This window comes from Corvus hawaiiensis, chromosome 12, assembly GCF_020740725.1.
Source record: "Corvus hawaiiensis isolate bCorHaw1 chromosome 12, bCorHaw1.pri.cur, whole genome shotgun sequence".
NCBI lineage: Eukaryota > Metazoa > Chordata > Aves > Passeriformes > Corvidae > Corvus > Corvus hawaiiensis.
Genome location: NC_063224.1, coordinates 21290319 through 21301157, shown reverse-complemented (window position 1 = coordinate 21301157; position 10839 = coordinate 21290319). Strand labels below are relative to the sequence as shown.

The following is a 10839-nucleotide window of genomic DNA, read 5'->3' as shown; positions in this document are numbered from 1 at the left end:
CGGCTTTTTCTTCATCCCTCCTGACATAAACTTTTTGAGCCTCTTTTAATAAGTTGTTTAATGATCCTTGTGCCAGTCTTCCAAATTTTCTAGTTTCTTCCTAATATCTGGCCAAGCATGAGCAACAAAACTGACTCTTAATAAAGCCTGCCCAGTTACTGTCTTGGGACCTATCCCAGAAAATTGTTCCATATTTCTCCTAAGTCTCTCTAACCATTCAGTTGGAGACTCTTCCTTTGCCTGTTGCCCTTCAAAAGCCCTTTTTAAATTCTGCCCTCGAGGTGCTGCCTCTTTTATTCCTTTGATTGTTAGATTACAGTAATCATTCATATTCCTTCGCCCAGCCTCTTCATTGTGGTTCCAAGCAGGAGGTGTCAATGGCATCTTCTGGTCCCCTGGCAGTCCCTGCTGGTTTTCTCTTTCCCAAATTCTCATACCTGCAACTCTAATAATTTCTTGTTCCTGTTGAGAAAATAATATTTTCGTTATTGCTTGCATCTCTTCCCAGCTGAAAATGTTTGGGCCTAAACATTGATCTAATTGTTCAGCTCTACCCACAGGATCGTCTAATAATCCTTTGACCTCCTTTTTAAAATTTCTAACCTCTGAAGAAGTGAGGGGGACGTTTACAAATCTTGTTCGCCCAGCTCCCATTGGAACTTCCCTTAAAGGGAACAAATGGACCTCCCCATCCCAATTCTTGTGTCCTTTTTCTCTTATAATACTTCTTTCCTGTCTTGGGAGGGTGTCAGGAGATGGCTGTTGTGTAACTGAGCTCCCAGTACTTTGGTGTTTAGATTCCTCTTTAAGAGGAACAGCAGAAGCAGTCGTTGCCAGGGGAACAGTGCAGGAGAGGGATGGGGGGTAGGAAATGGGAATCCTGTCGGAGGCTGATTCCTCCAGGAGTGGGGGGGCATAGGCAGGGACTGCCACCGGAACCGCCAAGGGGACAAGTTCTTCCGGCGGATACCAGAGTTTGGCGTGGACTCTCTGCACGGATCCACAGCAGCCACGGCGGCAGGACTCTGTGCTGCCGGCGAACCCAGGGCAGCCCGCGGGGCCGAAGCCGGGTTCCATGGAGCAGTGGCAGACAACACAGTGGGGGCAGGGGCTGGTGGAAGGGCTGCGGACATCAGAATCGGGGCCGGAGCTGGGACCAGGGTGGCGGGGGACCCCAAAAGCAGTGGGCTGGGCTCCCACAGGACCCGCAAATGCAGCCTGGACTGCATGGATTCAGGGGACTGCAGCATCTACAGGAGCTGTGCAGGCATGCGCAGATGCCGAAAGAGACTCTGGGACAGATGGACACCTCCAGCAGGCTCAGCCTCCCACGCTGGGGCAGGGAAAGAGCGTGAGGGGACCCCCGCTGCAGAGGAAGGAGCGGCAGAGAAAGTGATCCCTAGGGACTCCAAGGGAACCCCCCTGGTGTTACCAGCCTCTAACCCCATCTCACATTCGGGAGTTGTGTTATGTAACGGAGCGATTCTTGATAACTTTGTTGCACCGTGTAGCCCAGAGCCTCAGAACACTGGGTGGAAGGAGTGGTATTTCTCCCCAGCTCCCTTCTGGAGACTTTGCTATGCCAACAAAGGATCACTAAATGCTCATAGCACCTCCTGTCCAGCAAGGGAGGGTTCTCCCTGCACTTGTGCACCCCAATACGATATATTTTTGTCAGCTCTGAATTTTCCCTTCTCCACCTTCAGGATGACAAAAAAGCCTGACTTTGTCTCTTAGCTTTCCTGCTCATTCACAACTGAAAGCTGTTGACATCCTGGACTTGCTCCTGTGGTGTTGGGCCCATTGTACCCCTCCCAAATATCTTCCTCTACCCTAAAAACAACTGATAGAGATGGAAAGTGCAGTAACCAGTCTAGTTACAGGAACAGGCCCGGGTGCCAGCTACAAATCTGTGCTACCTTCCATCTACTGCCGTGACCTACCGAAACAGGGGCCGGTAAAAAAAGGGTTTTTTCATAAATGCGCCTGCTCTTTCATTTTTCTTTTCTCTTCTGAGGGCTGCCAACCATCTTGTGCCCTGAATGGGTCTCCAAGTCTCTACCCAAAGTCCTGACCCGAGCTGTGATGCTTCCAGCCAGGATCCCACCGTGAGGGGATAGCGAGAGTCCTGTGTGTCAGCCCTGGTCTGAAGGCTGAGCTGGGGGTGACAATTATCCCTTTTCCAATGGCCTGTGAGCGGTGACTGCCAATTCTCCAAGGCCCGTGGCACGTTTCCTCCAGGAGCGGGAGGTCCATTGTTACAAAGCTTCCATTTTTACAGAGGAAACATCTTCAGTTTCATTTTCTCCCTGTACTGGAAGAAGAAACATCACTTACAGCTACTATTGTAAATAAACCAAAAGCATTTCAGACAGATTTGTTAAGTAGAAGCTTCTACTCCTCAAGGCACAGACCCACTCTTTTTACAAGGTTTCCATTGAATGCAGTGTGGAATCTGCTCAAGTAGGAACTGCTGGGTGATGCTTATTGAGATGTATTTTTTCTTTAGGATGCGACTGTCTCCAAACTGGAGGATATTTAACAAACAGTAAGTAAATGGGTGTTGTCTCATTTAAGGTATGGAATGGCAGAGCAATGCAAAGAACTGGTAGAAGCAGGATATGATGTTCGCCAACCAGACAAAGAAAATGTGACTCTTCTTCAGTGGGCAGCAACAAACAGCAGACAGGAGCTGGTGAAGTAAGCCGGGAGTCCCTGTGACAGTAACACAGCGTATTCTGCCACTGTTACCTATAATCGCTTTGTTGCTTTTGGACTTGAAGACAGAGGAATGCACTGCCTGAGAAGAAAAGGGCAGACAGCCCAGTTTCTTTAGACGTGAAATCATGTAGTACATGAAATCATGAAATGTTCCCGGGTTTGGTTTTTTTTAACAAAGTGTCCTGTTTTAAAAGTTAAATGTCTGCTAAGGAAGGTGGGAACCTTCCTGGAATGGCAAGAAGACTGCTCTCTCCAAATCATTATAACTTCGAAAATTATGGGACTTTAAAAATGCAGGAAAGGAGTATCAGTTCTTTAGCACAGAATATGCACAGAACAAACCCCAGCACACGCACAGGAGGTTCCCCCGCCCAGGGCCGTGTTTGCCCTTTGCTGCAGTTACGGCCACGCCCGGCAGGGGCCGCTGGCGGCTGCGGCGGGCGCGGGGCGGGGCCGGGATCCCGCGCGGCCGGCGGGGGGCGGGGCCGGGGGCACTCGCGGCCGGCAGGGGGCGCTCTGCTGCACGCTTGGCCCCTCAGCGGGACGGGGGCAGCGGCGGCTCGGACACAACGGAGCGAAGGGAGCGATTCCCCAGGCACTCAGGGGACGGCGGACACAGCCCCGGCTCCAGGCGGAACACCATGCACCGTCTGTGCATTCCCGAGCGGCAGGGAGGCAGGGAAAGCAGGCACATTCGATCACACTGCCGAATTGCAGCGTAGCAAAGTCCCGAAGCCTAATGCACAAAAGCTCCCGCAGCAACCACGCCCCGATCCGCCGGCAGAAGGGAAGCAGGCAGTTTTACACCACAGTCACTGAATTCCAGGATTCCCATAAGTCTCGGGCAGAGCGTACACCTTTTGCACGATGTGCGACTGCCTGGGCAGCCTTTAAAAACACCTGCCCTAAAGCAAAGCCCTCCATCCTCCCCAAGGTTTCCCGGCTGCCAAATCCTAAAGTTACAGTGACAATCTTCTTGGCGCAAAAGATCATGGGATAGATACCTTATGGTTAGGATTCCCCACCCAAGCCGCTGTCCTTCCAGGGAGTTGGAGAGAGAGGGAAGGTCCTCCCCAAGCCTCCTTTTCTCCAGGCTGAGCCCCCCATCTCCCTCAGCCGCTTCTCTTCAGACTTGTGCTCCAGAGCCTGCCCCAGCTCAATTCCCTTCTCTGGACACGCTCCAGCACCTCAAAGTCTTTCTTGCAGTGAGGGACCCAAAACTGACCCCACCATTCGAGGTGGGGCCTCAGCGGTGCCCAAAACAGGAGGACGGACAGTCATTGCCCTGGTCCTGCTGGCCGCACTGTTGCTGACCCAGGCCAGGATGCCAATGTCCTTCTTGGCCACCTGGGCACACCTGGGCTCGTGTTCAGCAGCTCTTGGCCACCACCCCCAGGTCTTTTTCTGCGGGGCCATTGGAAATTGCACAGAACGGTCAGTGCAATGGGGGGAGTTCAGTAACAACTCCAGACAGCCCAGTCTGATTTAGGGACTCTGTGGCTGCTTTGCTAACAAGTCAAGGCGGCCCAGTTCCCTTTAAGGGCTCTGTGGCCGCCTAAAGTAACCAGCCCGTAGCGCTGCAGGGGGATGCTGTGAGCCAAGTGCAGGTGTAAACTATGTCCTTGGACACCAATTCCCACTCTTCCAGAACGTTTGGGTTTATGTAGTGATCTCTCCTGCCCGGTGGCCGAAGCGCCTTCTGCACGCCCGCGTTGCCGGCCGTGCTGGCGGCGCAGCCACGGAGGAACGGCCGCTCCGCGCGGGCCCCGCGGCCGCCGCTCCCCAGGGCACGGCCGAGCGCTCCGCGCGCGCAGCGGGACAGGGGGCGGAGGCTGCGTCGCTCGCGCTGCTCGGCCCGCGGGCGGAGCGCGCGCCACCAATGGGGAGCCGCGGGACGGGCGGGGCTCGGCGGGGATTGGCCGGGGCCGCGGGGCGGGGGCGGGGCCCGGAGGGGCTGGTGCCTCTGAGGGGCCGTGGGGGCGGCAGAGCGGGAGCGGCGGCGGCAGGGCGGGCGCGGGGAGCGGGTTCGGGTTCTGGTTCTGGTTCTGGTGGGGAGTGACCCCCGGCGAGGGAGTGACCGGCCCCCGGCGAGGGACTGACAGAGCCCCTGTGGGGGAGTGGCCCCGGGAGTGTGGGTGGGTGCGTTCTTTCCTTGCCGTGGGTGGGATCGGGCCTGGAAGGGAGCCAGCCGTGTGGGCAAAGGGGAGCGGCGAGCCGCCTTCCCCTCACATCGCTTCTGAAAAGAAGCCTACGGGCTACTAGAGGGAGTGGCCTTCAAATGGGACAGTGGGGACCCGGATTACATATTAAATTTTTTTCGCTGTTGGGGTAGTCAGGCGTTGGCACAGGTTGCCCAGGGAGGTGGTGGTTGCAGAGGGTATGGTCAGGCTCAGTCAATGTCCATATAATGGATCAGGGTGGCGGCGATGAGGCACGTCGAGCCGGGAAGTCAGTCCGTAGTCCAGATTATAGGATGATGATCTTTACCATAAGAAGTGTCTGATCAGACTGAAAGAAAGCTGTAGTGCATGTTGCACAGAGAGAATCAGGTGTTGCCGAGTAAGTCATTCTCCATTCCCACTGAATTTTTGCTTGGATAGGATTCTGTCTTGTTTTCTGTGATGTAAATGACATATATGGAGCAAAGAGTTTGGGCAAAAGCATCCAGTTGACAAGGTCCAGTACAGGTAATATTATAGCAGTAGCAATTTCTCAAATTGAGAAAGGCAGTTAAGTTTATAGGACATTATTTCCAGAGGTTTATGAGAATGTGGTGAAACTTGTTTTTTCCTTTTGCCTGTATGTGTAAGTAATAAGCCATATATTATCTATGCATCTTAAAAGAAATTTCCAGTTAGCAGGAAGTTTAATGGATCACTTTGATATCATTGCAGTGCTCCAAGCAGTGTCCCACTAATATCACCCTTGAAAACGAATGTGAAGGACCAACAGCTTGCTCATCTTCATGCCTGGGTCACTTTGTTGCATGCATGGCAGTGCTGTTAAATTTGTTTCTTCCAGAATAAAAAAAAAATTTAAAAAAAAAAAAAATTGGAGGATTGTTGGAGGTATGTATTGGATTAACTTTTGTCCTGATATTGCCTATTTATTGCTACTCTGTGGTCAATATCACCTCTCAAGTTTGAAGATCACCTCTCAAATCTCTGTAATATGCTGGGAATTTCAAATATAGAAGTGTCAGTATTTGCAAAATATTGGGTTAAATAAAATCTAATGGGAAAACACAGCCAAAGCTTCTGGTAATTACTTGGAGCAGTAACCAAGTAGTTTGGTTGGATTATTGTAGGAAGAAAAGTTACAAATGCTCACTTGAAGAGGGCACAAGAGGCTGAGCAACTCCCAGACTGCCTTAGATCTACCTAAGGAAAAGAATCCATGCCAGTGTTGTAGTGTGTAACCTTTATGGATTGTCAGCATTCCATTTCCGGATGGAATGGAGTGGGGAGAGGGGAACTTGCAATACCTCTGGGAAGGGAGGATGCCTTCCCACCTGGGAAAGCTCTGTCACAAATGGCATTGCTGAGCTCAGGGCTCCATCTCTGCAGCATAAGGGTGGTTGCAAAGGAATGGGATTGCTCAGTTCCAGTTTCACTCTGACCGGGTGAATGTCAACAGGAGAATGTGCTGTTGCCTCGTGGTGGCAGCCAAACTATTTCCTGCTCTTACTTAGCAGTCTAAGGTTCTGATCATGTGTTAACCGAGAGCTGCACTGCCTCAGTTGGTTCTATTCCATAATGCAGAGCTTTCGCTCAAGGTTAGAAGTGATGTGCAGTTGAAGATAAAACTGTAATAGCATATTTTTTCTGCTTTATTTCATACAGGATAAAGTCTCAATGTGTGCATCAAATCAAAAGCTGGCTTTACTTTTAGATGATGGATACAGATCTATGTTATGGCTACTGGACAAGTAATGAAACTATTTTTTAAAAATTATGCTATCCAAACTTTAAAAATATTTTTTCCATTAAAAATGAAAAAAATTTTTGCCATCCGAGGTAATGTAAAATACGTGTTTTATCATCTTCCTGTAATATAAATCAAAACAACAAAAACTATCTAAGAAGTATATGTTGCACCAGCTACATCTCTATAAAGTAGCCTGGAAAGATTGGGGAATCAGTACAAGAATAAACCAAAGGAAAGGTCTTCTGAGCAGAGGAAGTGAAAACAGGAAACAGATGAGTTCCAAAGGGAAAAAATATTAAAGAGAGAAACAATTGCCAATGTTTTTGCAAAAATAAAAAAGGACAAATATGTGTGGTTGCATCTTGTAGCTAGAGGATCTTGAGAATTGTATATTTTAAAATTCTAATCTGGACAGAGACGATGTGTAATCCAGGTTATGAACTAATAAGAGTTGTAAGAGTTATGAGGAATAGTCACGATAAGAGTTGTGAGAATGAGCTTCAACAAACTCTGTGTCCACTATAAAAGAGTTACAAAAGAGATGATGTATTCATAGCTGGCATAGAGCAGTCAAGTTATGAAACCTTTCTTGTTTAAGCAGGATATAGAAAAGAGGAGGCCTCCAGTAAGGCACTCCCACAAGCCAGAGGCAGAGCAGCGATTCTGCTGGAGCCGCCAGTTCCCTACCAAGGTTCCAAGAATGATGTGGCAGTACCCATAGGAGAAGACTTTTGGTGTGGTACTAGAAAAAATGCTCCAGCAGCAAAGGCGGATGTTCCCATCTGCAGGGCACTTAGAGCCCTCAGCAATGGAGAAGAAGGATGAGGATGAATTCCACATGTCGGATACTCCTGGCAGGAGACTTGACCATACCTGGTGCCTCCGTGAGAGCTGCAGGACTGGAGACAGAGGAAGCCCTTTGGACAGGACTCGCTGCTCCCTCCGAGCCGCGGCTCTCAGCAGAACCGTGTCATTGCTGAGGATGCACCTGGCCAGGAGGAGCCTTGCAGAGGAATAGGAGGCCAGCTCATTGCAGTCAGGGAATGGCTGACGGATGTTTCCTAGCAGCAACTTTCCTGGAGGTGCCAGTTCCAGTCCGTGACTCGCAGGATGCTGCGGCGCTGCCATAGGAGAAGGCCTTTGGCATGGTGCTAGAGAAGATCCTCGAGCAGCAAAGGCAGATGTTGGCAGCTCCAGGGAATTCCCTGACGTCAGCAGTGGAGGAGCAGGATGAGGAAGATCTCCACACTTGGGATACTTCTGGCAAGAGCCTCCATCCCTGTCTGTCCTGGGTTGTAGTGTATACTGTTACCATCCTCATGAGCTGTTGGAACCAGGTGGGGCAGTGTTTCCTTCCGTCCTGCCCCCGGTTGATCTTTCTGTTAATGGCCCATCATTGCCCTTCCGCATGACTCAGAGATAACTCTCCATGGACTATATTTTGTAATGAGCCTATCAACACCTGGCCTCATGACTCATCATCCCATTGTGAGATGCTCCACCTAGAGGGAGGAACCAAGTGTTCCATCCTAGATATAATCTGAGATTCTGAACAGCAGAGATAATCTTCCCACTGGATTTCCAGAGGACAGGAGATACATAGCCACCACTGGACCTTCTGAGGAAGAGCAGACCCTTTCTACAGGATCACCACTTTCAAAGCACTGCAGCCACCATTCTACCGCACTGCTACCACCATCCTGATTAACAGGGTGTCAGGTTGTATCCTGACTCTGTCAGTTTAACCCAGTGTTTTCTGCCTTTTTTTCCTTTTATTTCCCTATTAGATTGTTATTCTGACTTGGTGTCTCCCACTAGTTTGTTTTCAAGCTAGTACATATTTTGGTGCCCAGTGTGGGGCCGGGTGCTGAGAAAAGTCAGAATTACACTTTTGTATTGTAGAAGCCACCTACTCACTATGTTGTTCAACATGCTACATGGGTCTTGTACCTAGCTCTCTATATTTTTCTGCACATGGGGAACTATCTGCCGGTTTTAATGCTCCTGTGTAGACCAGGGTATGGTATAAAATTTGCTTTATTATTCTGTTATGCCTACTGCATGATAACTTCCGAGACAATGAACATAATTTGGAATATATACTCAACTTTGTGTGCTTGTCCTACTCTAGGCTGCTACATCTGGGGCCTCAACAATCATACCCAGCCACTGGGTATGATTAAAAACCATTAAAGAATGGTTTTTTCCAGCCTTTCAGGCCTGACACAGCAGTTTTTGAAAATATTGAGTTCCTTCTGGATGTCAAAGAAAGCATAACCTTGCTGTTAGTTCTGCTTTGTCTTCTCTGTACAGTGTACACCATGCTTAGAATCAGAGCTATGGCACAGCATCCTCAGGATGAGAGGGAAAAAAAGAGCAGAGCAAGAAACAGCATGTCTACACAGACTGACACAGGGGAGAAAGAAACCAAACGCAAGACAACAGCATCCATGTCTATGAGACTGACACAGAGGAGAAAAAACCAAAGGCGCTGTCAGCATCTCCACACAAACCGTCACTGAACCAGAATAGCCTACACCGATTGCAGTTGCCCCCGTTCAGAAGAAGAAATCAAAAAGTAAATCAGCAACTGGGATCTCTGTCCCGGGATGTGGTCATTGACCAGGGGATCGGGAGAACCCAAGAAACTCTCAGCCTCTGGCGGTGACTGCTGACAAGTGTAAGGGACAGGTACCTTTGTAAAGAAGACCTCCAGGTGCACCAAGGAAAATGGAGCACAATGGAACAAGGTATCTGATGCCTGAGGGAATTGGCTGTGCTGGAAATAATTTTCTCAGAAGACAAGAGATTTCCTAAGAGCCCAGATGGTGTCCAGTGCACATCACAGATATGGTTGAGGTTCGCATGCCTTGGACCAGAGATGTACTCCCGTTACCTGGCAACGCTGCAATGGAGAAAAGGTGAGGACAGGGTGGGCGTCTTGGTCCACAAACTGAGGATTTACGAGGACACTGTCACAGCCCTGTTTCGCACCCATGCCTCGTTTGTGGAAACAAGGCTGGCTGAGCAAGTCCGGAGCTTGATTGAAGAGGGCCATCAGAAACTGTAAAAGGAGCTTAAGGAAGAGATTTACCACATCTCACCAGAACCAACAAGAGTCTCTGCCATTAGGAGCAGGCGTCCCCCAACCAGGGAGAGAGGATACACCCCACGAGGTAATCTCTGGTTTTTCCTTCAGGAACATGGAGAAGACATGAGTAAGGGGGATGGAAAACCCACCTCCTCCTTAGCAGCCCGGGTACATGAACTAAAAAGAGGGACAACTACTACAAGAAACTCATCTGGAGTCAACGCTGCTCCGGTGTCTCGCGCACCAAACTCCAGACAGTATAGGAATGATAATATGACTGATTCTCTTGAAGGGACCTCAGGAGCATATTCGCCGGATGGAAGCAACGTGTACCATGACCAGGAATAGAGGGGCCCTTCCTCTAGCCAGGTAGAGGAAAGGGACAATCAGGTCTTTTGGACTGTGTGGATCCGATGGCCTGGCACGTCTGACCCACAAAAATACACGGCTTTGGTTGACACCGGTGCTCAATGTACTCTGATGCCATCAAGGTATGTGGGAGCGGAACCCATTTCTGTTGCTGGGGTGACAGGAGGATCCCAGCAGCTTGTTGCAGTGGGGATACTGCAACACGCATATATCAAACCAGGAGTCCCGTGGCAACGAAGTATATATGGACAGACAGATTCTTGATAGCTGTTTCAGAGAGATGTTTATTTCTCCAGCCGCATGGCCGGAGCTCTGCCCAGGAACTGTTACAGTCACGGGACCAAGGGTCCTTCTGCCCGCGCAGGGAAACACAAACCAACCAATGGGAACGAGGCTGAGCAGGGGCAGGGATACCCCGTGTCTGTCCCCTCAGGGCCCCTCTCCCAGGGTTCCATGGCAGGGGAGAGGAGACCCCAACATCTCACCCGTTTTATTTTAATAAAAGGAGAATGAAAACAACTGGATAAACATAACAAGAACAGTTTCAAAACAAAACAAGCCACCGTCCTGAGCCTTTAAATGTCCAAACAGATTCTGTGGAACATCTTAGGGCTGACAGAAGGGAGACAGAACTCTCTGAGCATGCTTTGTGGGGAAACTGAGGCAGGAGAGGGTTTAACTTCTTCCCTCCCCCTTTTCATCCCCCACTCGGCATTGGAAAGGGATTTTTG

The 10839-nt window shown here is 49.9% G+C and overlaps 1 long non-coding RNA gene across 1 annotated transcript; it reads left to right on the top strand.

The window, feature by feature from the left end:
* Window positions 1-4835: 4835 nt before the first annotated feature.
* Window positions 4836-8158, top strand: LOC125332022. Its single transcript, XR_007206349.1, has 3 exons — window positions 4836-4856; window positions 6564-6649; window positions 7250-8158. It is a non-coding gene; the product is annotated as an uncharacterized LOC125332022 (long non-coding RNA).
* Window positions 8159-10839: the final 2681 nt, after the last annotated feature.